The sequence below is a fragment of the Gobio gobio genome, assembly GCF_949357685.1.
Source record: "Gobio gobio genome assembly, chromosome: 16".
Classification (NCBI taxonomy): Eukaryota; Metazoa; Chordata; class Actinopteri; order Cypriniformes; family Gobionidae; genus Gobio; species Gobio gobio.
Genome location: NC_137109.1, coordinates 38787922 through 38815553, shown reverse-complemented (window position 1 = coordinate 38815553; position 27632 = coordinate 38787922). Strand labels below are relative to the sequence as shown.

The window sequence follows — 27632 nt, the reverse complement described above, 5'->3', positions numbered from 1 at the left end:
TTTATTAAAATCTGCCAGTCACTGAGAGTTCCGGGTAAGCGGATCCACAGCAGATTTGGTGTTTACACTCTGTTGTTATGTATCGTCATCATTGTCCCGCGTTCTCATTGGTTTGCTGACATATGAGGAGATTTAATGCGCAGGGAAAGCTGTGAGCGGATCTCTCGTCCAAGAGGAAAAATGTGCTGTTACTGTCAGATCTCGATCAACGAAAATCACATTGTATTTGGTACAGACTAAATCAACTGAAAATGTTCATAGTATTTAGTTTTCTCCATAAAAGGAAATGTAAAATTTACCCATGGCTGTTTTTCAAATGTACATAACAGATTTCCAATAAAATATCCAACTCTCCCAGTCACTGACTTTGACTAAAACTGTGTTATTTACAATACCCTGTTGTTAAAAATTGTTTAGATAAAACCAGATTTAAAAACGGGGCATTTATACCTGTAAACGCCAGCGGGTCAAATTTACCCCTATATAATTCCTCTATTTTCGCGCTGTGTTTGAGCAACGCGTGGCCTTACTGTAAACAGTGTATTGAGTATTATTTGCTACTGTGTTGCTATTTATTCAAGTCTGGCCGTTTCATGACAAAAAAAAATCCGATATGATGGAATGAATAAAACAATTTTCATGATTATCCCAAGTTTATTGGTGTTGTTCTCTTATTCAAATTATAAATGATATAACTATACAAATGAATAATTAATTAGGTCAAACTGTGCACTTGAATTCGTATGTTATCCTTATCGTAAGTTGTCATTCATCTTATGCAGTGCTGTGAATTATTATCGCTCTTCATTGTCTATTTAGGGTATTTTAGTCATTTAAATAAAATGGGTTATCTTAATATGGGATCAATGACATTTTATTATAATATTACACCACCCAAATATGTATTCATTTCCATCTAATTCTCGTCGTCATTGCAGGCTGGTTTAGCCTATAGTCACCAAAAAGTGATTAGTGTAGCCTGCTTAAAATAGCATAAAACAACAGGACAAAAACATAGTTGATGACTAAAAGTAATCATTTCATGACTCTATACATTACTTTGTGAAGACAGTGGCATAATACAGTGACATATTAAGTTTTTTAGCCGTATCAATACAGTAATAATCTGCATGGGTAAATTTTACCCGCTGGCGGTTTTAGGTATACAGCGATCCTTGGCGGTTCTAGTGTTAACAAAAACTCATAAACTGTTAAAGCTAGACGTACTGTAAGCATCCAAGGCTGTTAATCGAGCTATGCGTTTGTTAAAATCATCAATTTCCATTATTTTTAACACACTTAAATTTATTCTAATTATATTTTACTTATATTTTATTTATAATATGCTACTTCTATTGATGATTTTTTACTTAGTAAAAGAAAACCATTTCTGGCATACATTTAAATTGACATGGCTTGGTGTTTCTTATTTATCATCTCAGCTGATGCACTGTACCGTTTAAAGGTGAAGCATGTAGTTTCTGCCACATTAGTGGCAGCGGATTTACAAAAAAACAGCATATTTTGTCCCTTTCGCACGTTGCGTCTGACTCAACTCAAACACAACTCAACAGCTTTTACAGGTCTTGTAAAGGCATCAACGGGTAAATGTAGGCTACATTCAATAAAAGGTCAAACATATTAGGAAAACTTTAGCTGTGTTGCTATGTGTCATGAAAGTAAGACACTGTATAGAGCGAACGCAAAACGCGCACCCAGCGTACCCGGTTAAAAAAGTTAATCCATATTTTGTTAATCCTGAAACAATATTCTTGTCAAAAAATTACGCCTAACCATATCCCTACCCCTAAAGCTATCACTACCCATAAGTTCATAAGTTTTTCATAAAATCAGAGGGAAATGATAGATGAGTAACGCTGATGTAGCACCAAATGACACTCGATTGTACACTCTCTGAAATAAAGTACATCTTTGTACTTTTTTTTTTTTTACCCCTAAAAGGTAGCCTGACGTCACCATACTCAGATTCTAGTCTGAATATGAGTCTGATACTGCTCCATTATGGGGCATGTTTTAACCGAACCAGGAAAGAAAATGTCTCTGCACTGGATAGACCTACAAACAATCAGAGCAACAGAGTAAGTGGTGTATGTTGAGCAACGCACAGTTGTCAACAGAACTCAACTGCACTTACACTGAAGTAGAATAATAAGATGAGTGTAAACAATCTACACATTTGTTCTGAGAGTGTAGACCTAAATTTGTTTATGTTGTTTGTCCAAGTTATTTTGAGCCACAAAAAGTCTTGTTGCTATGACGAATAGACTGTCTCCAGTTACTTCACTATTTGGTTTGTTTGGTCATTTTGGTAAGATTGCTACATCAGCAGGTTATTGTTCCCTAGAACCCAACTTTCAAACACAACACACTTTCCTCTCACTGTATAATCTCAGACGTTCAGCCTTCAACCTCTGGGGAGTGAATCACCATTCACTCTCAGTAATGGACACTACTTCACCAGGCATTTCTTGTTCCCTACTGCTCTCCATTTCTCTCTCTCCCTTTCTCCTTTTCTCTCCTTGTGCGAGAGGTCAATTCTAAGATTAACAATTCTTTGAGCAATGTTTTTCCGTCAATAAACATGGCATATTTGGTAAGACCCACAAGTCATTCCTACTTGACAAATTTGAATATAGTGGTAAAACAAAATTCACTTTTCCACTGTTCTCATTGCTTAACCGTTCCATTCTGTGCCGATCAGTCGTTTCATTTTTTCACTGTGGGGCTGATAGATCTCTTTGGAATGTAATACAATATCTAGGTGATCAGATATTTCTTTTAATTGTATTATTAACTTGCACTCAAATAGCACACTTGGCCAGCTACAGAGAAACTGTTAGCCAGGCAACAGACAAACGACCAATCCTGAGTGGCGAGGTCACTGCACGTATTCTACCAGTACGGTTTAACAGTGTTAGCCAATCGTGCTGAGAATTCCAGGCCAAGAATGGTTTGTAATCGTGCCGTGGCGAACCAAGCTCGAGTCGAAATATAACTGAAACCATTCCTTGCCTTTCTTAGAACTGTTCTCATTCGGCCCGAGGGTGGAAAAGTGACTAAAGCCTGTGTTATGGTACTGCAAGTTTTACAGTATGTGAGTGAAGAAAAAATATGTTTTGGCATGGGTATTCAATAAATCACCTTCATCAACAAAAGAAAAAAGTATTTCACCAGACCATTCCTTTGCAAAGGGACTTCCTTCCCACAGTAAATTCGAAGGAGGTTTTGCAGCTGAGAGACATATAAGCTGACATTAACCCTGCTGGCTGTTATTTGGATGTATCGCTCTGATTTTTTTTTCCGGATCCATATATGCATTCATCAAGCCAGAATACTTTACGGGAGTACCCAAGTGTTCCCTGGCTACCCATTAATAAAAAATGCATGAATATGAAAGGAATAAATCCAGACAGCTGTTTAGTAGACAAAACGCCCTGTTCCCGAAAGCAATCTCGGCTCAAAGCACCTGCCCTCAATCTTACTTAACAGGCAGTAGCTCTTGCTAAGCTATGGCACCTGTGCTCTTATCAGAGGAGAGATGCCTACTAAATGGATGTTTCCGCATTCATTCCTCAGTTCAGTGAAGGCCAGACTATGGAAATACTGTCAGCTAAATCATATTTCTTAAAAACTGTTTTGGATTAATGGGGTGGATACTTCTGAATCAAGACATTTTTGAACAGCATTGTGTAAAAAGGCTTTTTCCTAAATCCATGCATGCACCACTTTCACTTCATGTCACACAAATATCAGAGTTGAAGTCAATTTCAATCTATTAGAATACTGTATTTTGATGATTTAATTACATTTACAGGTTTTGGGTCAAAATGTTTTTTCTTTTAAAATAAATACATTTTATTCAGCAATGACATCAAATTGACAAATAGTCATGGTTAAGACATTTATAGTGTTAGAAAATATTTATATTTCAAATAAATATTTCTTTAACAACAGAAAAATAAAATGTTGAATGGATTTCACACAAATATTTAAGGAACACAACTGTTTTCTATATATATACACAATAAAAAAAATAAAAAAAATGTGTATATATATATATATATATATATATATATATACACACACACACACACACACACACACACACACACACACACACACACACACATTTAAATAATATATTCACAGTATTGCTCTTTTACTGTACTTTTGATCAAATAAATGATTTTGGTTAGCATAAGAGACATTTTCGAAAACATTAACATATTTTCTGATCCAATATTTGACCACAAGTGTCTAACTCATGAAATTAAAATTCTATCCTGTGTCCTTTTGTTACCTAAACTCAAATTCAGAAATGTAACTTTAATTCAAACTGCTTTTTAAATTCAATTCTAAATGGTGGATTCTAGAACCTCTCCCCTGAGGTCATCTATTAATAACACCTCTTCTATCATCAGACATGCTTTTAAATGGCAATCTCTGCTGTGATCTTACCTTTGCCTGTCTATATTTTCTTGCCTAGAAGGAGTGTGTGTGTGTGTGTGTGTGTGTGTGTGTGTGTGTGTGTGTGTGTGTGTGTGTGTGTGTGTGTGTGTGTGTGTGTGTGTGTGTGTGTGTGTGTGTGTGTGTGTGTGTGTGTGTGTGTGTGTGTGTGTGTGTGTGTGTGTGTGTGTGAACCATACAGAAAAAAAAATAATTAATTCTCCACCCCTGTGCTAAATCTTAGCTCACACTGATAGATAAGAGCAAAGGATTGAGTTACCAACCAGGAGGGTTTTAGATATAAGTCCTTACCGTCTGTAAAAAAAAAAAAAAAAACAGGGTGAAGAGAGGAACAGAGGGTGAATAGTGTTTCAATAGTCCATCTGCTCTCACAGTTTTTCACTAGCAGACACTGAGCCATTAAACTCAATGGTCACAGCAACACCAGTTCAATCGAGCAACTTGGGGAAAGTACTTCAGCTTTTAACCAATTAGTGCTGATTCAAATCTAATAAATCTTAAGAGTAATGATTAGGCCAATTTACAATTGTTTTTTAATTTTTTTTTTTTACAAAGAATTGACAAATGTTATTTTATCCAGCATTCTTATATGCTATATATTTAGTATGCTCTAACCAGATGAGATGAGATTCACTTTTAGGCAGGGCTAACAAGCATGAAGCTAGAAATAGAAACCATTTTAGTCACATTTCCAAACGTGTGCTCATGCAAATAATACAGTGAAAAAAAGTGTGATCAGCATCATCACTTTGTTTTACAGAAATGTTATTTGTCAGTTATCTGTAACAGATCATGCCATGTGTTTTGCGTAGCCAGACGTTTGCCTAACAACATAAGGTCTGAGGCTGAGACTATGCCATGTGTGTTGTCAGGTGTATATATCAACACTTCTAAATATGAAAGAAAATGTGTGCCTTTTCAATCAAAATATCTAACAATCTGTTACCTGTTTGTATTAAAATACATCATTAAAATATGTTCCAACAATGGAAGCAATTAGCTTAGCAGAAAACATACTTGCATACAGTTTTGGGTAAGTTACTCTAGAAAAGTAATGAATTACTAGTTACTAATTACATCTTCAATAGTGTAATTAGATTACTGCACAAATTACTGTCTCCAAAAAGTATTTAATTACTCTTTAAAATTACTTTCTAAATCCTATATCAACCTCGACTAGTTAAGTGATTCAAGGATAGACATGAAACAGCTCTTTTAACTCATTCAAATAAATAATATAAAACAAATAATAATAAATGATAATAATAAATAAATTATTCTTATTAACTGACCAAAGTATTACAAAAATGAGAAGGACACATTAAAAAACAGTTAGACTTTAAATTGTCTCATAGTAATTTCACTATTGTATTATATAGAATTGTTCTACAGTCTATACACAGCATTTAGTTTAATTACATACAGTTACTGTAATTAAATTACATAAAAAATTTGAGCAATCCTTTAATTAATTTTTTCAAGGGAAAAGTAATTAAATTACAGTAAATAATTACTTAGTAACTAGTTATACCCAACACTGCCCAAATACTACATGCTGTAGTGCAAATGTATGCATGGGATTAAAAGCAAAATGGGTAACACTTTATTTTGATAGTTCATTTTAGACATTCGATAAGTAACGTTGCATCTACATTAAAGGGGTCATGACATGATAAATCAAATTTGCCTTGATTTTTTGACAGATAACAAGTCTTTGTTCCTTTAAAACATCCTGCAAGATTCATAGCTTAAAATTACTCCTCATTATAAACAAAGCATTTCTTTAATCAAGCTCCAAATTTTGATATTGCGGGATCTGTGATGTCACAATAGCAAATGGCAGTAAGACATCGTTGAATAGTTTTATATCATCGCCCTGCCCACTAGCATTCACTTGCTTTTTGTTTGGGCGAAGTGCTGAGGCAGAGACTCAGATAATGGGGTTCCCAGATGGAGCTTGCTGCAGAGTTTGAGAAGGGTTTAAACCTCCTGCGGCCACTGACGAGAGTGAGCTGCTGGAAGAGGATGTGTTGTCACTTACATTCTCTGATCCAGCAGCGAGTGCTCTACTGGCTAGTCCAGGAGAGCAGGAGATGGCTGATGAGGATGAAGATGGTGAGCAACCTGAAACCTCACAGCCTCCCTGTCCCACGTTTGCAGAGCTGTTGGGGAATGATGGAACTCGGTTCCGGTAGCCTTCAGCTACCTTGGAAGCGTGTTAGGGAAGAGACCTTTCCGAACATAACATGTGAGCCTTCCATTCTTTCCGGATCTTCATACTGAGATCAAGAAGGCATGGAAAAACCCATATTCAGCTAGCATCCATTGGCATCGGCAGGCTAACTTCGCCAATGTTGAGGGAGTGGGCGGATATGGGTATTTGTCGATGCCCCCAATTGATGAGACATATATATATATATATATATATATATATATATATATATATATATATATATAGTGAGGAAAATAAGTATTTGAACACCCTGCTATTTTGCAAGTTCTCCCACTTGGAAATCATGGAGGGGTCTGAAATTGTCATCGTAAGTGCATTTCCACTGTGAGAGACATAATCTAAAAAAAAAAAAATCCAGAAATCACAATATATGATTTTTGAACTATTTATTTGTATGATACAGCTGCAAATAAGTATTTGAACACCTGTCTATCAGCTAGAATTCTGACCCTCAAAGACCTGTTAGTCTGCCTTTAAAATGTCCACCTCCACTCCATTTATTATCCTAAATTAGATGCACCTGTTTGAGGTCGTTAGCTGCATTAAGACACCTGTCCACCCCATACAATCAGTAAGAATCCAACTAATAACATGGCCAAGACCAAAGAGCTGTCCAAATACACTAGAGACAAAATTGTACACCTCCACAAGGCTGGAAAGGGCTACGGGGAAATTGCCAAGCAGCTTGGTGAAAAAAGGTCCACTGTTGGAGCAATCATTAGAAAATGGAGTAAGCTAAACATGACTGTCAATCTCCCTCAGACTGGGACTCCAAGCAAGATCTCACCTCGTGGGGTCTCAATGATCCTAAGAAAGGTGAGAAATCAGTCCAAAACTACATGGGAGGAGCTGGTCAATGACCTGAAAAGAGCTGGGACCACCGTTTCCATGGTTACTGTTGGTAATACACTAAGACGTCATGGTTTGAAATCATGCATGGCACGGAAGGTTCCCCTGCTTAAACCAGCACATGTCCAGGCCCGTCTTAAGTTTGCCAATGACCATTTGGATGATCCAGAGGAGTCATGGGAGAAAGTCATGTGGTCAGATGAGACCAAAATAGAACTTTTTGGTCATAATTCCACTAAACGTGTTTGGAGGAAGAAGAATGATGAGTACCATCCCAAGAACACCATCCCTACTGTGAAGCATGGGGGTGGTAGAATCATGCTTTGGGGGTGTTTTTCTGCACATGGGACAGGGCGACTGCACTGTTTTAAGGAGAGGATGACCGGGGCCATGTATTGCGAGATTTTGGGGAACATCCTCCTTCCCTCAGTTAGAGCATTGAAGATGGGTCGAGGCTGGGTCTTCCAACATGACAATGACCTGAAGCACACAGGCAGGATAACCAAGGAGTGGCTCTGTAAGAAGCATGTCAAGGTTCTGGCGTGGCCTAGCCAGTCTCCAGACCTAAACCCAATAGAGAATCTTTGGAGGGAGCTCAAACTCCGTGTTTCTCAGCAACAGGCCAGAAACCTGACTGATCTAGAGAAGATCTGTGTGGAGGAGTGGGCCAAAATCCCTCCTGCAGCGTGTGCAAACCTGGTGAAAAACTACAGGAAACGTTTGACCTCTGTAATTGCAAACAAAGGCTACTGAACCAAATATTTACATTGATTTTCTCAGGTGTTGAAAAACTTATTTGCAGCTGTATCATACAAATAAATAGTTCAAAAATCATACATTGTGATTTCTTGATTTTTTTTTTTTTTAGATTATGCCTCTCACAGTGGACATACACCTACGATGACAATTTCAGACCCCTCCATGATTTCTAAGTGGTAGAACTTGCAAAATAGCAGGTTGTTCAAATACTTATTTTCCTCACTGTATATATATATATATATATATATATATATATATATATATATATATATATATATATATATATATATAGTACAAAAATAACCCTTTATTAACATTATAAGTGAACCTCAAGGAACAGTTAGTTGTGTTAGTTGAATGTAGTTTGTACAGTTAGTAGATTGTCTAAAGTGGACTATCAAAATAAAGTGTAACCGCAAAATGTATTTTTTTGAAATGCAATTCATTTTTAACTGTTAAATATAGATATGTGACTTTGTGAATGCGTGAGAGAGAGAGAGTGAGAGAATGAGACAGAGAGAGAAAGGAAGAGAAGAGAAGTGTTCTCACGGGTCCAGTCTTTCCTAGAATGTGATAATGGGGCCTGTAATGCACTGTGTTCTTACTAATGGAAACACAGAGAGCTTGGCGGCATTGAAAAATGAGACACACTAAAAGCATAGGGCAAAAAAAAGAAATATACAATTACCTGTTCAATTTACACTTGTCAAAGATAAAAAATGGCATGCTGGCATGACAATGTAATTCCACTGTGAATATAAAAGAAGGAGAGTGCATCCACAGTGAAAATAAAGAACAGACATAAATGATGAAATAAATAAAAATAATTCTAGCTTCATATTTGATATTATGCGTGTGAATAAACATGACTTATTTCAAGTATATGCCAGATTATATTGTGTGGTAATTTTGAATTTTAAGGCAAACCTAAAAGCAGAATGCAGAAAAACCCATAAACCCTTTTAGCAAATGACCAAATGAAAAGAAAGCGCCACTGATGAATCTATCAAATTATAACATTCACACTCCTGGCTAGTCCGGTCCAATGAACTGTGCAAATTTAAACAATGAAAATCCACACATTGAGCTGATGTTTTCAGACGTTCATGAGCAAAACAGCCCTGCGGTGCAACCACTCAGTCAAAACCAGCAACACAAAACAACATTATCGTTTTAATTCTTGGAAATATTTTCATCCTAATTGCTGGACCAAAAAATGGTAACGTACATCATTTCAGACTATCTTTGTCTCTCTTTATTAGTGAACAGATTTTCCCCTTTAGCAAATGGAAGTATTAAATATGCATGTCACCGATTAACTGAGCCAATTGTGGTTTAATGTCGAGATGTAAAGTCCGCCCCGGTAAACGATGTGACATGACCCCATCAGTCAGCAAGGCCGACAGCATCATGAACTTCAGCTCTCTGTGACTCGATACTTTATGACACATGCACTCTATGACACACTGCAACATTCTTATCTCTTCATAGAAGCAAATGAACTGCCTTTAGAGATCATTGACCGCCTGGGCCCTTTCGTAACCCAATCAGCTATCAGTCAGTTTTTCTTTTATTTGTTTGTTTATTTTTTTCTTTTCCCATAGCTGCAGCCATTATGCAGTTTTCATCAGCAGAATGGGGCACTTGGTAGCACAGTGTGCTAGACTATATAAATGAAAAGTGAAATAGTAATTTACTCTGGATGAGGGGTCCCTAGTACTGAGTGGGGAGTCATGTGGACATTAACCAGCTCAGTGGGCACAACGTCTCTGCCTTGCAAATGACCCATTCTAATAAATGCATTATCATAAATAGTAAGTGACTCGTGCAACCATGGAAATGGCTAACCTCAGTTTAGGTCGCCAAATAATTGCCCTGTTGGGCGATTGTTTCATAGTGGGGTGGTGCATTTATAGTCAAGTAAGAAGTCTTATCCCTAGATTATCTCATCATGCAGGTCTGTTACATAACTGCTGCAGCAGAAAACATACATCTGTTCTTTTATTAAAAAGTCTCTTTTTATTTGGTGCAAACTAAATAAAATAAAATAAATTCATGAAAAAATACTGATAGTTGTCTCTCCACATTACTTTAGGAATGTATTTTAATATCATAAAAAATACACACTTCACCTTTAAATTGACACCTGACACACACACACACACACACACACACACGAACTGCGAAGTACTTTGGTAGTTGGCAAGAGTGTGACACACGTCTTTCTCAGTGAAAGTTATCTGCAGTTTTCATCTTAAGTGTGAAGTTGAAGCTCATTTACAGATAACAGACCACCGGGGGATCTAAAGTAATTGTGTTCACTTTGAATATTATAAGTATAGTTGGTGTAGCTATTTATTGTTGCTCAAAGTTAAGTGTGTGTGTGTGTGTGTGTGTGCGTCCGTATATGTTTGCAGCTGGTTGCATATTTTTGTTCTTTTTTGTTCTGGGTCAGAGAGCTCTCGGATTTCATCAAAAATATCTTCATCTGTGTTCTAAAGATGAACGAAGGTCTTACAGGTTTGAAACGACATGAGGGTGAGGAATTAATGACAGAATTTTCATTTTTGGGTGAATTATCCCTTTAACTTCAGTTTGATGAAGAAATGTAAGTGCTTTGTGTGTAAGGGAAACAAAATAACACATGCACCTATAGCGCAATGACACATGCCTGTTAAACATACTTTGTGTGAATGGGCTTTTTTGCTTCATATAATGTTTAACCACTGGAGTTACATGGATTACTTTAATGATGACTAAGTTCAGTTCATTAAAAGATCTTAATTTGTTATCCGAAGACAAACAAAAGTATTATGAGTTTGGGACGACATGAGGATGAGTAATTAATGATAGTTCAAATTTTTGGGTGAACTAACCATTTAACCCTGGGTCTTTTCTAAACCCCAGATAAACAGCATCCTGGGTTATTTTGATTCATGTTTTGCATTGCTCATAATTTATCCAGGGTTTCTTTGCATACTTGTGGTGTCATTGCCAGTGTCGGGCATGTTACTTTAAAAAAGTAATTAGTTAGTTAGTTAGTTACAAGCTACAGTACTTCTTACAAATAGTAACTGAGTTAGTAACTGTTACATCATTATAAAAGTAACTAATTACCAGGGAAAGTAACTACTGTGTTACTTCTTTAAATGTTAAAATATGTCAAATACCTTAGATGCCCCCAATATTAAATATGTTAAATGAATGAATTGGACACTAAATAGAATAAATTATTATTATAAAACACTGAACATTAATGTACACTATTATAACACTTTGTGGGACAATGTGAGAGACACCTACTATCAAATTCAAAAAAGTAGTGCTTATACTTCTTCTAGTTTGCGAAAACTACCTTTGAAGTCGTTGGACTTGCCATCGCTCTGACTCCTCCTGGTCGTTGACGTTGGTGTGTGTGACTGTGCATATGCGTGTGTGTGTGTGAACTCAACCTATCAACCCCAACCTTGTCTCCCACCCACCAATCATCATCAGTTATGTGTGCCATAACACACATGGCATGCACGCCCGCACACACACACACACACACCAACCAACCAGAGAAAAAAAACAAACAAGAAAATTTTGTTGAAAGATGATGCATCTTACTGTGCGTCGTGCATCATACATCAGAATGAGAGAGAGAGAGAGAGAGAGAGAGAGAGAAAGAGAGAGATTCATTGAGGTTTATCTAAATACTATGCACACATCATGCAGGGAATATGACAGATTTCAACTGAAAACTTAATATAACTTGAAAGCAACAGGCACCATGCAACCAGGTCAAATTTGAGTTGAATAACAACTGCGACTAGCACTAAAAAACAAGTTAAGTGTACTGTTTAGTAGATGTAGAGTTCAGGCTTGTTTATGCCTCCCTCTGTAAGGTGCATACAGGTCAGCAAACCAAAGCACAGAAGAGTCTAAGAGCCACATTCCTCCATAGGAGCTGTCCGTGGTGCTGAAAGCTGAAAGCTGTTTACTGACTGTGGAGGTCCAAGCACCATTTGAAAGCATCTATCTTTACTGAGAAAGTCTTGTGATTGTTTGTATGTAACACCGTGCTTCCGGACAAATCAGATTTAGAAGTATTCTCCAAACGTTCATACTTGCATGCATACATACTCTTGTCTGTGATATCTGTATTTATACTGTGCCTTTCCACATTGCACAGTGTAATCACTTACATGTTGCAGTGTTTGTCAAGGCTTTTAATTTACATCTCTCATAAAATGCATTTGCTTCATTGTTTTAGTTTATTTACTTCGAAATGTGATTATGTTAATGTAGCCCCACAGACAGACACACAAACATGTTGCAGTTTTATATTATATACATAATACATAAATAAATAGTTATAAAAGTTATAACATATAATATAAAGTATTTATAAGCTGAGGGGGGTTTTGGAACCACGCATGAGCCATGTAAAAAAACAGACTTTAGGGAATTCCTAAGATACTGTTTTTATTTTAGTTAAAATAATGACAAATCTGATTATATTCACACAGTGAATTAATTATTTATAATCATTCATGTGATTAAAGCTTGTTTTTGATGAGACATGACAACTATTCTAAAATGTAAAACGCCCCATACGCCCCATACATAAAGACCACTAAGCACATGACATTGTTTACTGCGTGCTTGGCACCGTTCTGAAAAAAAAAGGAGAATAATAAACCTCCGCTCGGAGTCGGGAAGACAAAGCTTCTTAATTACTTTTTTGAGGGGTAATTTTCTCTTTCTCGATCTTATTAATATATTGATCCACTCCATGTCAGTGCTTTTGTATTCCTTACGTTCATAAATTGGAAACATATAGGCTTACTCATTTTCATTATTAGTAGTTCTACAGGGGTGCTAGAGATCGCAATGAACTAAAATGAGTGACAGCTTTTTAGTGATTATAAAGGAAGCTTTTTGTGTGCTTTCTATGCTATATATAATCCATTCAGAATTTATATAAAACTTTTGTTTTTCACGCTGCTAAGAGGACATACATGCCGCAAAGTTTTGGGAATGACATCCTCATGTAAATGCGGGATTCACTCTTGGAATTTCAATTACAAAGTGATAACCATAACATTGTTTGTTCCTGAATAAAGCAGCCTTTTTGAGTGGAATAGTTGAATTGTCTACTGTCTGACTCACTCATAAAGACAGTCCTTTGCCCCCACCTACTGATGTAACAAAGTAACCTGCACTGAAATCGTTAAAAAAATCCCCACTAACACAACATTTTTTTTTTCTTCACTTTTTTTTTTTTTTTTTTAATGTCTAGTAAACTAGGTTCATGCATTTAAACAAGTTTTATTATTATTATTATTATTATTATTATTATTATTATTATTATTATTATTATTATTATTATTATTATTATTATTATTATTATTATTATTATTATTATTATTTTTGGAACAAACATCATCAGTCTTATCACTATTATGATTATATGTCCTGGAATATTATATATATATATATATATATATATATATATAAGCCTATTCTTTTATGTAAGCCTGTTTTTAATAAATAATATATATAGTAGTGTTTAGTATAAACAAACATTTTATATTTTGTATACACAGTGTATCATAAGACCACCACCCACATTGATATTTGATTATGTTGTTACACTCTTAAGAAAAAAAGAGGGGGTTTAGCTCCATCCACTTCAATTTGACCATCTCAGACGATCATAGAACATGAAACCAACAACCACAGAGAATCAATTCAAAGAAATGTAAAGTTTTCAGAGCACACACTGTCACACTTCTATTCAGCAGTCAGTCAGCACTAATCATTCCTTCATATAACCTTCACACCAGGTAGCTAATAGCAAGGCCACACGTGCCAGCGCTGCTGAGCTGTCCTTTGTGACGGAGATTTTTTCATTGTGCTGTAAAGTTGACATGGTTTTCAAAGAGCTTCTGACGCTGAATAAGATTTCAGCTTCCTTTCTTTGCACTATTTTGCCCTACAGAAACGTCTCTTCAGATCTGAAGGACAAGTTCTTCAATCTAGCCATCAGCTGCAGGTTTCGCAAAGCTGTCAGCCTAACAGACAGAGCCTTGATTTCAAAGGTACAAAGCTATAAGGCTGGAGTCTTTCAGCAAGACTCATCCCTGATCTTCCCCTTTTACCACTTTCAGAGCCACACAAATGACTGCGAATCTGCTCTTTAATAACGCAATCTTTACAGTGTTGTGATGTGGAATTTAGACAATTTCTTCTAAAACCATTGAAAAATCGCGCACCTTGTGAAGCGTAAAAATCAGCACAAATATGAGCCATCACGGCACGCATGGCGAATAATCACGTCCGAAAAGTGCTCTGCTATCCCGACACAAGCATTCTGATTGCGGGACCCGTGTTGAATGGAGTTGCAGGTGTGTGGTACGCTGTCTCGAGTGTAAAAGTAGCTTTTAGGTGCACGGGGAGGTGGAGGCGGTCAAACTGCAAGAGCTCACACAGCGACTCTGTGTTTTCTGGGCCATGTGCTGCATACCAGTCAGGCCTTCCCACTCTCATTCTGTAATCACTCTTACGGACATGACTTAATTAAACCATCAGATCAGCTAGCACAGAATGCAGCCGAGTCCTCTGCAAATTAAAAAGAAATTAGGATGGCAGATGTGTCTTTAATGGCTTAATCATGCCTCTATATTGGATCTATTAAAACATACAGGGTGTAATATTTCTCAACTATTCCTTAGCCACTGTGGTGCATGTGTGGTTTAAAAAGCAATTTGATTGGTGAGAAAAATAAATAAATTAATTAATTAAAAGGCAACGTGTCATGCAAATGCACGAGGCCAGTTATTTTGGGCCTCGGCATCTGTTAAAAGTGTAAAAAGTGAAAAATTGAGATGCATAATTGGCAGGGGTGACGATGTAGCCTGCTAAATGTAAAAGTGAGCAGTAATTGTTTTTAACCCTGTTTTTAAATGTCAGATTAGTATTACTGATGATATCATATGATTTCTAATGTGTCTTAAGAACTTCTTCTCAATATTTGTGTCTTCTTTTCCAGTACAAACATTCTTAAATCAAGATTTACATTTACATGAGAAGCAGTTTTCGAAAACCGAGTTTCTGCTTAAAACAAGAAAAAATGCCAACGGGGTCAGAAAAATAAACATAATTCAAAGGAAAAACAAGGTTTTTCTGACCCCACTGGCAGATATCTTTTCTTGTTTTAAGCATAAATTCATTCCATTTTAATAGTTTTTGTTTTTCAGAAAACAAGACTTTGTTTGATCCTACACTCTCAGAAAAAAAGGTACAAAAGCTGTCACTGGGATGGTACCAGAGCCGGCCCTAGACCTTTGGGGGCCCTAAGCAAAATTTGGTTGGAGGCCCCTTTGACCGTTTTAAGTAAGGCCTAAAGAAAAGCAATGACTACCTTATAACTATACTGTACACATTATATCTACTATGTTTTTATTTTATTTTTTAGTCTATTAAATTATGTTTTAATTATTCTATGTATACTGTATGCTAATTTTCTTTTTGACGCTGCTGGTCCTGAGTACGTATTTCGTTCTTATGTGGCAACATGTACAGAATGACAATAAAAGACCTTGAGTTCTTGAATTGAGTTCCATGTTTGATGTCTAACAGTATAATTATGATACCACTGAGCTGAATGGCAGTGCAGTGCAATGAACACACTGATGAACTTGCTGAATAAAAAGACTGATAAAGTGATTTTCACTGACAATCAAAGAAACATTTTTAATTGACACAAGAGTTTAAGAGGCACAAACAACAGCCTATATATAATTGAAATGAAATAGAGCAAATAGAATAATATTTAATACATTTAAATAAACTATTATATAAAATAATAAATAGAACATTTAAATGGTTTAACTTTTCAAATAAACAAAATTAACAATATCTAAAACACCACAAACAAGATTAAAAGTAACAATAATAATAATTAGGTAACATTTCAATAGAACTATTAAAATCCAAACTTGTGTATTTGTGTCTTCTTGGGTGACATGACTGTGTTGTGAACCAGGAAAAGAAGTGGTTGATGGAGCTGCAATAAAGAAAATAATTATATATAAAGTTAGACTTAATTTTTTAAAATGCAGACGGTTATCATTTTACAGTACCTTTATATTCACCAACAGCTGGAGCTTTGCTAACTGGCAGCATATACTTTAATAGTGCCCCTGGAAAGGGGACATAAGGAGTAAATTAATGTTAGCCCTTTAGTGAAGAAGCCAAACTGGGGTTGTATTGTTCTGTTAAATGCTTTAACATCACAGCAAATGGTATAATACTAAACCAATTTTATGCAGCATGTTATTAGCATTTATTACATGGCTTGGTTGAATTCCAATGTAGAATGCGGGTCTGTTACGTCTTGATAACAGCCCGCTGTGAAGTAGCTATAACACACCGTTGAGCAGAGCGTTGCTATGGACGCGGAACGGACTATTTTCTTTAGCGGAAGCAACAATCGTTTTTAAATCAATAAACTCCTTTTTAAATCAATATTTTGTGTCAAATTATTAATTGATTTGGTAGGTATCCATGTAATAAGAGGGATAATCTATAGCGAGCTGCGAGGCGGTTTTTATTTGCTATAACAACCGCCTCGCTATACTGCGAGCGAGAGAGACTAACTTATATTTAGACTGCAGATTATCCATACATACATAGGTATCGGAAAATTAAGCCTACAGGTTTACGTACCTTTATCTTCTTGCTTCTTTTCTTCTTCCAGCCTCTTCTTTTGTCGTTTTTCATGGCCAGAAAGATATTTTCGTTTCTTGTTGTCAGACATCGTCGACGTCGGAGTCACTGACTGACAGGTGACGAGTGACATGATGTGACTGACATCAGTCAGTCAGGGGTCAAGATTAGCGGGGAACTCGCCATAATAAAGAACTAAATAAATAACAACTGTGCTTATCATGATGCCTGATAAAGAGCGCTGTAGGCCAATTTCTTTCTTTCTTTTTATTTATTTATTTTATGTTACTTTTGATGTATGATTTTTTTTCAGCAATGACTCTAGGGGGCCCTCTGCTGGCCACGGGGCCCTTTGCAATTGCAAGGTTCGCTTAGTGGCTGGGCCGGCCCTGGATGGTACCCTTCAAAAAGGTTCTAATATGTATAATTTAGGTACTAATATGCACACTTTTGGAACAAATATGTACCTTTGAGGGACTAATATGCACACTTTTTCACTCTCAGAAAAAAAGGTACAAAAGCGGTCACTTTGTACCTTTTTTTTTCTGAGTGTATGTCATTTTTGCTTCTCGAGTAAATGAATTAAGAATGTTTACAGTAGTTATTTGTACAGGAAAACAAGACAACATACTGAGGAAGAAAATCTTTTTTTGCAGTTAGTCAGTGGGTAGTCAGGTTATTCCAATCTTAAAAATGTTTTATGCAACTGGAGTCAGAGAGCATTTAACATAACAATTACACACATCAGCTTTAATTAAATTTATATAGAGCATTTTAACATTCTGACATTAACACTCAAAAGGACATCAAAAGGACACAAACACACACAAACACACACAAACACTTATGCTGTGACTTTCCATCCAGTCATGGTTTCTCCAACTACGTTTCATCTTTCAGACATGTGTGTAATTGTAGCATGGCTGAATTAGGAAGCAAAATTTAGAGTGCCGGCACTCCTCTGACGAGCCTATGAGAGAGGAGCTTGAGAGCTCTCAGCGTCTACTACATTAGGAAACAAATGGGAGGATGGAACAGATGAGAGCGCACAAGCTCAGGAAGGGATCAGATGCTAAAAATATAAGAAAAGAGCGACCAAATTATTAATTTTAGTATGCCTCGAGGTAATGAGTTTTTCCCTCTTTAAATTTATGTGGGTTTTTTTTATTAACAAAACAAAACAAGCAAAAAGAGAGAGAGAGAAATAAAACATGAAAACAAAACCCTTGCAACTTATTAACTACTGTCTCTTACCTACATGTTCACAATCATTTTGAGGAGTATTTCTGCTGCATGTTCCTCGCTGAACCACAAACCATAAACGTGACAGGAACCGCAAGTGGCCAGAATGTACGCTGCGCCATGCTCCACTAGTGGATGCTGGCATTTGAAACTGGGCATTTAAACATGCGGAGATGACGTATTTGACACCTCAGAGTAATTTCATCTCACATGTGCCCTTTGGGGAGAAAATGTCATACTGACACAGCGGATCAGGAGGAAGGAGAACAGAGGAGAAACAAGACTTCATTTGAAAAAGAAGGTTAGGCAAAGGCATTCCAACCCAACCCCTTTGTCACATTTGCGGGACAAAAAAAAAAAAAAATAAACACAAAAAAACACACACAAAAAAGCTATCTACTTGGCTTTCTAGCCATCTGTCAGCATGGTCAGGAAAGTAATTCTGCTTGCCCTACCATCACTATTTTTAGATTTATTTAAAAAAAATATATATATATATAAACATGTATATATTTTTTATTGTTTATTTTTTAATTTCTTATATTTAAATAATTAAAACATTTTTTTTATTTTCTTGCCATTACATGTTTTTTTGTTTTTTTAATTTTTCATTGATAAAATATTTGTTCCTTTACAAAAAATGTATACAGACTAAAAATTTATTTAGCTACAATGTAAGTACACATCAGCTAGATATTATCTTGGGGATAAATCTGCAGATTGTGCAACAACATTTAACTTTGCTGGGCATAAAAATAAATGTATAAGATCAAATAACCCCAAAAGGGCAAGTCACAGTTTTGTCAACTGGCCCGAAATGCTCTCACGCCAGCCACTTGCCACTAGGCCATCTTTATAGTTGAGTCCTGTGTTTCACCTATCTCTCGGTACAATTCCAATGCATCTTACCTGTCAGGCCCTCTGAATAAAGATGCCAATGTATGGGATGCTTTTATTTTTTTGCTTGCAGAAGACCGCTTCAGCAGCAGAATTCACAGCAGGATCTGCAAATGAGATAAATGACAGATATTTATCTTACTGTTCTTGAAAATAACAAACAGATAAATGTGCTTCATCTAAAAATCCATCTGATGCCCCGTTAGACTGTCATGGATGAACATATTGTGGTGTGTGCTGACTTGAGAAGCTCCTGGACAATGAGACATTTGACCATATGTACTGCCTCAAACCTACACTGACTATGTAGCCTAATGGTTTTCCTGGGAAAACTATATCCTTCTCCTGCTGTTTCATTAAACTGCCGCATCTTCCAGCTCAGCAACTGAACTCTACTGCTATGCCATCTGTAAGAGATTCTGCATCGGCCTTAGGCTGGGTTGGGTTAATAAGCGATCCTAAACCACAAAAGGGTTTTATTCAGCATGTATCTAGTCATAAAAGAAACAGTGGCACCTGGCCCAACATAATATTTTGACTCCGGGGTCTGCAAATGCTTTCCAGAATAAAGTGTTTAGTTTAATTGGCCTTGCAATGAGATGTTTTAAAAGTTTAAATGATGATGAAGCTGATTATCTGGATTTTCAGTCATGTTTTATGGTGGGTCATATAGTGCAGATTTGTTTCCAGTGTATCGATGTGGAAGGCCCTGAGGTAGAGTCACTAAACCATGCCTGTTTACCACAAATTGGCCTTATAAAGGCAGCAGGTAGAAATTCTCCTGAGAAATACGGATAAGATGTAATGTTTTCCATGAGGTTATCTCCCTGTCAAGAGCTAACTACTTAGCATTTCCTTCGACACCGTCAATCTTGGACGATTATGCTGGGTGGGCTATATGCACAGTTTGCCTTATGCATCAGGGGGCGAAGAACTGTTTGAAGCAAGAATATGAAATGAAATCATTATGGAGAGAAACAACTCCATGGCAAATATCTATTTCAATCAGTGGCTAGATGTAGAGGTTATCGATCAAAAACCACCATCATACGTACCGCTTACTTCCAATTGAGTGCCATTTTCCAACAGAGGACTGAAAATAAATGTGGCAACACTTGCTTATGGATTAGAGTATTCCTCAAACCCCAGGATTATGAAGATTAAAGTATATTGCAATGAGAGAGCCATTCAATTGCATGCCAGCATTCTCACTCAATACGGAGGATTGATGGTTTCCTCCAGTGCTGGGATTTACATATTCTACTGTTAAGAGTGATCGACTTCCATTGCAATGAATGGGAACCGGTCGCATTATAATAAGATTGGAGATGAAGCCACAAAGTCAGCTTAAGTTCAACTCACATCCACCCACCTTACCAGTATAAATAAATACTGTACTTTTGAACTTTTATTTGGAGAAAAATTTCTGAAAAAAAAAAAAATGGTTTCCACAAAAATATTAAGCAGCACAAATATTTGGTTACACTTTATTTTGATAGTCCACTTTAAACATTCTACTACCTATAAGTAACTTTGCAACTACATGTCAACTAACTGTCATTAGAGGATTAGTTGACTGTCAGTAGACTGGAAGGTTATGGTTAGGTGTTAGGGTTCGGGTTAGTAGAAAAAGTTGAATTATAGTTGCCAAGTTACTTATAGTCATGTCTGTTGGGGGACCAACAAAATAAAGTTTTAGTAAATATTAATCAGACAGTTTACAAATACTCTAATGACAGTTAGTTGACATGTAGTTGCAAAGTTACTTATAGTTAGTAGAATGTCTAAAGTGGACTATCAAAATAAAATGTTACCAAATATTTTAAACATTGATAATAATAGGAAATGTTTCTTGAGCACCAAGTCAGCATATTAGAATGATTTCTGAAGCATCATGTGAAGACAGAAGTAATGGTGGATAACAGGAATTAACTATTTTAAAATATATTCAAATACATTTTTTTAAAACAATATTTAAAAACATATGAACGATATCACAGTATTTTTGATCAAATAAACGCATCTTTGGTGAGCATAATACTGTTTTATAAAGGTATATTTAAATATCTAGCCCTATGTATACCTACCCTAAACCTAACCACTTCTCAACAATATAAATTACCTCTAAAGTTGTTCATATATAAAACAATGGTTTAGATACTGTCAATGTTAATATATGTATGTTTCAGTGTCCATGAAAAAATAAAGATATATGTGCATTGCAACCCCACAACACCTAGAAACTCTTATGAAATCATGTCTGGATACACAGGAGATAGAGAGATGGGGCCGCAGGAAGTGAGAGAGGGTCTCTTATTGTAGCTGTGGAGCTGATGGTCATATCTGGAAGCCGTGAGCAGGTCATCAGTGCAGGGCTCTCAGTGGCTTTAAGGCCTTTAGAGGGCTTTGGAGGCAGACAGGGAATGCCTGAGATTGATTCAGTACAGAAAAGACTGCCCACCACTATAGGATAAGTCATAGAAGAGACACATAAGCCTTCTACACACAGGAGAGTATAGCCTTCTCAGCCCACTACTCAAAACCACCCAACCTAAATATACTTGTTTCTTCTGTGGATCAACCATATGACAGTCACAGAGGTCTTTGCTGTTGTGTTTTTATTTATTTTCATCATAGGTACACTTCAAATATGAGAGACAGAATGAGAAAGAAAAAAAAATCCAGAAAATCACATGATTTTTAAAGAATTTATTTGCAAATTATGGTGGAAAATAAGTATTTGGTCACCTACAAAAAAGCAAGATTTCTGGCTCTCACAGACCTGTAACTTCTTCTTTAAGAGGCTCCTCTGTCCTCCACTCCTTACCTGTATTAATGGCACCTGTTTGAACTCGTTATCAGTATAAAAGACACCTGTCCACAACCTCAAACAGTCAGACTCCAAACTCCACTATGGCCAAGACTAAAGAGCTGTCAAAGGACACCAGAAACAAAATTGTAGACCTGCACCAGGCTGGGAAGACTGAATCTGCAATAGGTAAGCAGCTTGGTGTGAAGAAATCAAATGCGGGAGCAATTATTAGAAAATGGAAGACATACAAGACCACTGATAATCTCCCTCGGTCTGGGGCTCACCCCGTGGGGTCAAAATGATCACAAGAACGGTGAGCAAAAATCTCAGAACCACACGGGGGGACCTAGTGAATGACCTGCAGAGAGCTGGGACCAAAGTAACAAAGGCTACCATCAGTACTACGCTGCCAGTGACTCAAATCCTGCAGTGCCAGACGTGTCCCCCTGCTTAAGCCAGTACATGTCCGGGCCCGTCTGAAGTTTGCTAGAGGGTATTTGGATGATCCAGACGAGGATAGGGAGTCATATGGTCAGATGAAAACAAAAGAGAAATTTTGGTTTCGAGGAGAAAGAATGCTGAGTTGCATCCAAAGAACACCATACCTACTGTGAAGCATGGGGTGGAAACATCATGCTTTGGGGCTGCAGGACGACTGATCCGTGTAAAGGAAAGAATGAATGGGGCCATGTATCGTGAGATTTTGAGTAAAAACCTCCCTCCATCAGCAAGGGCATTGAAGATGAAGCGTGGCTGGGTCTTTCAGCATGACAATGATCCCAAACACACTGCCCGGGCAACGAAAGGAGTGGCTTCGTAAGAAGCATTTCAAGGTCCTGGAGTGGCCTAGATCTCAACCCCATGGAAAATCTTTGGAGGGAGTTGAAAATCCGTGTTGCCCAGCGACAGCCCCAAAACATCACTGCTCTAGAGGAGATCTGCATGGAGGAATTAAACTACCAGCAACAGTGTGTAAAAACCTTGTGGGTGTGCCAACAAAGGGTATATAACAAAGTATTGAGATTAACTTTTGTTATTACACCAATTACTTATTTTCCACCATAATTTGTAAATAAATTCTTTAAAAATCAGACAATGTAATTTTCTGGATTTTTTTCTTATTCTGTCTCTCATAGTTGAAGTGTACCTATGATGAAAATTACAGGCCTCTCTCAAGTGGGAGAACTTGCACAATTGGTGGCTGACAATTTTTTTTTTTTTTTTGCCCCACTGTATGGACAGATAATAAAAAGGTATTTCCTGTGTTAAAGTTCCTGAGGTGGGCGTTAGAGATGAAATGTGCTTCTTGTAAATGACTTGTGAACATTCCTGTCTTTTTTTATTTCCCACCCACAAGCAAGAGTAATCCACCATGTGAGGATTTGCAGGGCTGGTAGAGAGAGTGCAAAAGAGAGAGCGAGCCACATGCAAATCAAGGAGGATTAATTAGAGCACAGACCTAATGAGGATCCTCACAGGAGCGGACATTATCGAAGGAGCAAATGTGTTTAGCTACTTTACAAAAGAAGAGAAGAGAGGAAGAAAATGGAAAAGGGAGAAGAAAAAGAAGAGGAAGATGTAGAAGGAAAAGAAGAAGAAAGAAAGAAAGAAAGAAGAAAATTATTAAAAGGGCCTCTTTGGCCAAAAAAATAAAGACGTCTAAATCTCAAAAGTTTTAAGTTGGAGGCTGGTACAAAAAGCATTTTAACTGAAATTTTTCATTGTATTGCTCTGCATACAATGACATTTGAAGCGCTGCTCCTATCAGTTTTGGTCCTATCACTTACTCGACCCACTCTGAGTGGGATTCGAACCAGGGTCATTGACTGAATGAATGAAGGAAGATTTGCTAAAAAAGTTTGCTTTTTCAGATGTCGTTTGATATTTTGTTTGATAATTATGTGTTTTTGTGGGTCTGTTTCCTTTCTCAGCTTCTCAGTCACTTTCATATTTTTCCATCTCGCAGCTATACTTTTGCGCTAAGCACTAATACAATTCTAGGTTTTTATCCCATCAAAGCTTAGCCACCTTTGTGTTTCCATTACCAAGCAATAGATGAGTAAGCAAACACCCACCCACTCGTCTGCCTAGAGAACTTTAAAAAATAAACACTTATACACATTGTGTCAGATTTTTGGCACAATTACAATCGATTCACTCCTCTGTTTGATTAGTTTCACATTGAAAAGCTCTGTTAGCAGTTATTATTTGCCAGTGCTTTGCAAGACTATATCTGTACGCTGTTTTGTTATAGTGTTGTTGGTGAAAGCCTACACCTGCAGTCAGCAGAGAGTTTCATGATAGTTAATGGAATCGTCTGCAGAACCCTTTTTGTGTTTTAACTGCATTAGTAACTTGAGAGTAACACTGTGGTTAGCTTTAAGCAGAGCCTAACTCCATTTACAGAGCAATACAAGATATGTGTTTAGTTGAAGCAAGCAGAATATTACACCTATATTGTGTGTTTATTTACAGTGTAGCCCCTGTTTGATGTAAATTGTAATGATTTTGTTTTAGCTTTGCGAAAAACATGGCTTTTCACTAAGTGGCACATTATAAGACAAACTAATTAGACTAAAATAAGTAAAAGGTCCCTAAATAAAAACTGAAGCATTTGTGTTAGAAAGCTTGCTGAGGTAAATTAAGTGATATATGCTCATCTGAAACACAAACATAAGTGAATATGTGTAAAAAGAAAAAAAAAGAGAAAAAAAGGGAGCTAATGACCCATTTCCTGGTGGTTAAGCCTTGAATTAGATAATAGGTTGCGGTAGATTCTTTATTAAACGTTAATTAACTCTGCATGATGTGTTTTTTTTTTCCTTCTCCAAAATGAATGTTTTTTTTGTTCAAATTATTAGTAAACAAGAGAGATAAGCAAAAAGGCTTGTTTGCCTGCAGACATGTCCATTAGAGGTACAACTACAACCACACATTCGCAAAAATCAGATACTCTGGGTGGCCTTATAAATCAAGCGAATCCTGAATCTGAATCCTGTTGTGAGGAAAGTATTTTCATGGTTAATGCAATTGTGAATTACACTGTAGCCACATGGCAGCTTTAGTTCAGTCAGGCCACGTAGGCATAGTGCTGCACGGTCAGCTGTCAAATTCTTCCAATCACTAACATTCTCGCTGCCGAGAGACACTCATCCTCATAGCCAAGCTACAGTATAGACGTCCCGGGACTCATTGCACGTCTACACGTTACCACTGTTTCGCTTTTAAAGACACAAAGACGTCTGTAAATCACTTAAGCTGATTGTTCCATGGCGAGTTAATGCTAAATCTGTTGTATGTTCTATTAATTATGGAACACAAACCCCCATAAGGAACCATACCGCCAAAGATAACTTGTGTTTCAATAAACTCAAAGTAACTTGCCAAAGTGGTCCTGTCTGAAATGTTAGACAGATATTTCATCCTAAATTCCATAGATATTTAGAAAGCCCTTATATGGATATGGTTTGGCCATGTTTTATGCAAATAACTAACCTTGGCCCCGTGGTCGCTCATCAATAATACATTTATTAGTGAGCGAGACCCAGTGTTTTCTGTAATAATGCAGGTTCTCTTGCCCAAGACAAGTATTGTAGCCATTTTCCCCGCAATAGAGTAATACATTTGCATTACTATAACGTTAAAGGTTAATGTTTATGCTTTGCTGGCTCTTTGTGTCAGTACGGCGTTGGACTTTACTAACACCTATCACCATGGATGCATGAAGTTTGCTCATTAACTTCTGCTGTTTCACACTGGAGTTGATTGTTTATGCTTTATGTTCCTTTTTGTTGATTTTTTTCCCCCTCTCAAACTACACTCAACAATAAAATTGCTATTCTTGGCTTAGATCCCAATGAATATGCATGTTGTTGGTGGTTCATACACTGATGTGCTTCTGGCGGCTTCATTGTGCTGAACTCTCTCTCCCTAACTGCAGCGTTGTGACGGTTCCAGCAGGCATTGCTTGTTTGGACCCACTCCCCCTCACTAGTATTCATTCTGTTTGCAATGGTGGATTGCACAAACACAGATCAACACCAGCACTATGGTGTCAACTCAAGCTCTATTGCTGTGTCTTTAACAGTTTTATTCTAGCACATAGTATATAATTCACACATTTTCATACACATACAAATCAAACACATGCAAGGATGTACGCATAGTCGCTCGCATACATAAACAAATTAACAGTTCAACAAAACAGGTATAGTATAGTCACGAAAGAAGAAAGAAAGAAAGAAAGAAAGAAAGAAAGAAAGAAAGAAAGAAAGAAAGAAAGAAAGAAAGAAAGAAAGAAAGAAAGAAAGAAAGAAAGAAAGAAAGAAAGAAAGAAAGAAAGAGAAAGAAAGAAAGAATCAAAAGTAATTCAAAAGTAAATACATTTCATCCAGCATTCCTTGCTCACACCACAAAAAAAAAAAAAAAAAAATACATGACCGCATATGCACACTGAACAATGTACAGTATGTCACCAGAGCACAAGTTTTGCTGAAACATCCTGCTTGGATGGTCCTGGTCAGAAAAAGTCCTCCTTGATGGTCAGTTCTAGGCTGTGCCCTGGGAGACAATGTTTTCTGCTCTTTACCACTAAGGCACAGGAATAAACCCAGAAAGCCATTTGTCCCATAGAAAATACCAGTGCCTTCATGAGCAGCAAAAGCATTTAAAATCTACAGAGGGAAATATCTCCCTACTTGCCGGCTGAGCCTCAGCGGCTTATGACGCTCAGAATAATCACTGTGCCAAGTCATTTTATTTGAATTATTCAGCATCCATCAGTGTCTGAATGTTATACATGTTGACACATGCTATTACTCTATTTACTGGCAACAGTTCAACAGTTGTTTATTCCCAGCGTCCTTTGAATCGTGTCAATAATCTAGGGCTGTCATTTGATTAACATAAGCCTATGACTGACCTTCAAGCCAAATAAATCATTTTACAATCGGGTTTGACAATGTGTTTGAGGTAGACTTAGGGGACGTTCAAACAACACATGTACTTGTTTTTCATCTGCAACATGGTGCAAGTGTCGGTGCAGGTGGATGTCTGCCGTTGTGTCATGCACATCTGGGTGTTTTTGCACCATTTGCACTGCATTTTTAATATACTCCGTCAAGCTGAAGTTCCAATGACAGGAACACTCCTTATTTTAATAATTTCTTATATTCAACATATATATATATATATATATATATATATATATATATATATATATATATATATATATATATATATATATATAATTTGTTGTTTAAATAACAAATAAATGTAAATGCTAACACTTAACAATAAAGTTTAATTTGTTAAAATTTCTTAGTGAATTGGGTATTACAAACAAACTTTTTGCAGCACTTGGTCACTTGGTCAGCACACAGGTGTTGGTCTTCCTTTTGCTTCCAAAACAGCCCTGACCCATGGAGGCATGGACTCCACTAGACCCCTGAAAATGTGCTATGGTATCTAGCATTAAGATGTTAGCAGCATATCCTTTAAACCCTGTAAGTTGTGAGGTGGGGGCTCCGTGGATCGGACTTTCTTGTTCAGCACATCCCACAGATGCTCGATTGGATTGAAATCTGGGGAATTTGCAGGCCAAGTCAACACCTCAAACTCATTATGGTGCTCCTCAAA

At 36.9% G+C, this 27632-nt stretch overlaps 1 protein-coding gene across 2 annotated transcripts in view; it reads right to left on the bottom strand.

Annotated features, from left to right (window-relative positions):
* lingo2 (leucine rich repeat and Ig domain containing 2) overlaps positions 1 to 27632 on the bottom strand; it is a 380872-nt gene that overhangs the window by 204156 nt on the left and 149084 nt on the right. For both annotated transcript variants that reach the window (XM_079838709.1, XM_079838710.1), the window contains exon 3: positions 19196 to 19290. The gene's annotated coding sequence lies outside the window, so the exon portion shown is untranslated. The remainder of the gene's footprint in view (positions 1 to 19195; positions 19291 to 27632) is intronic.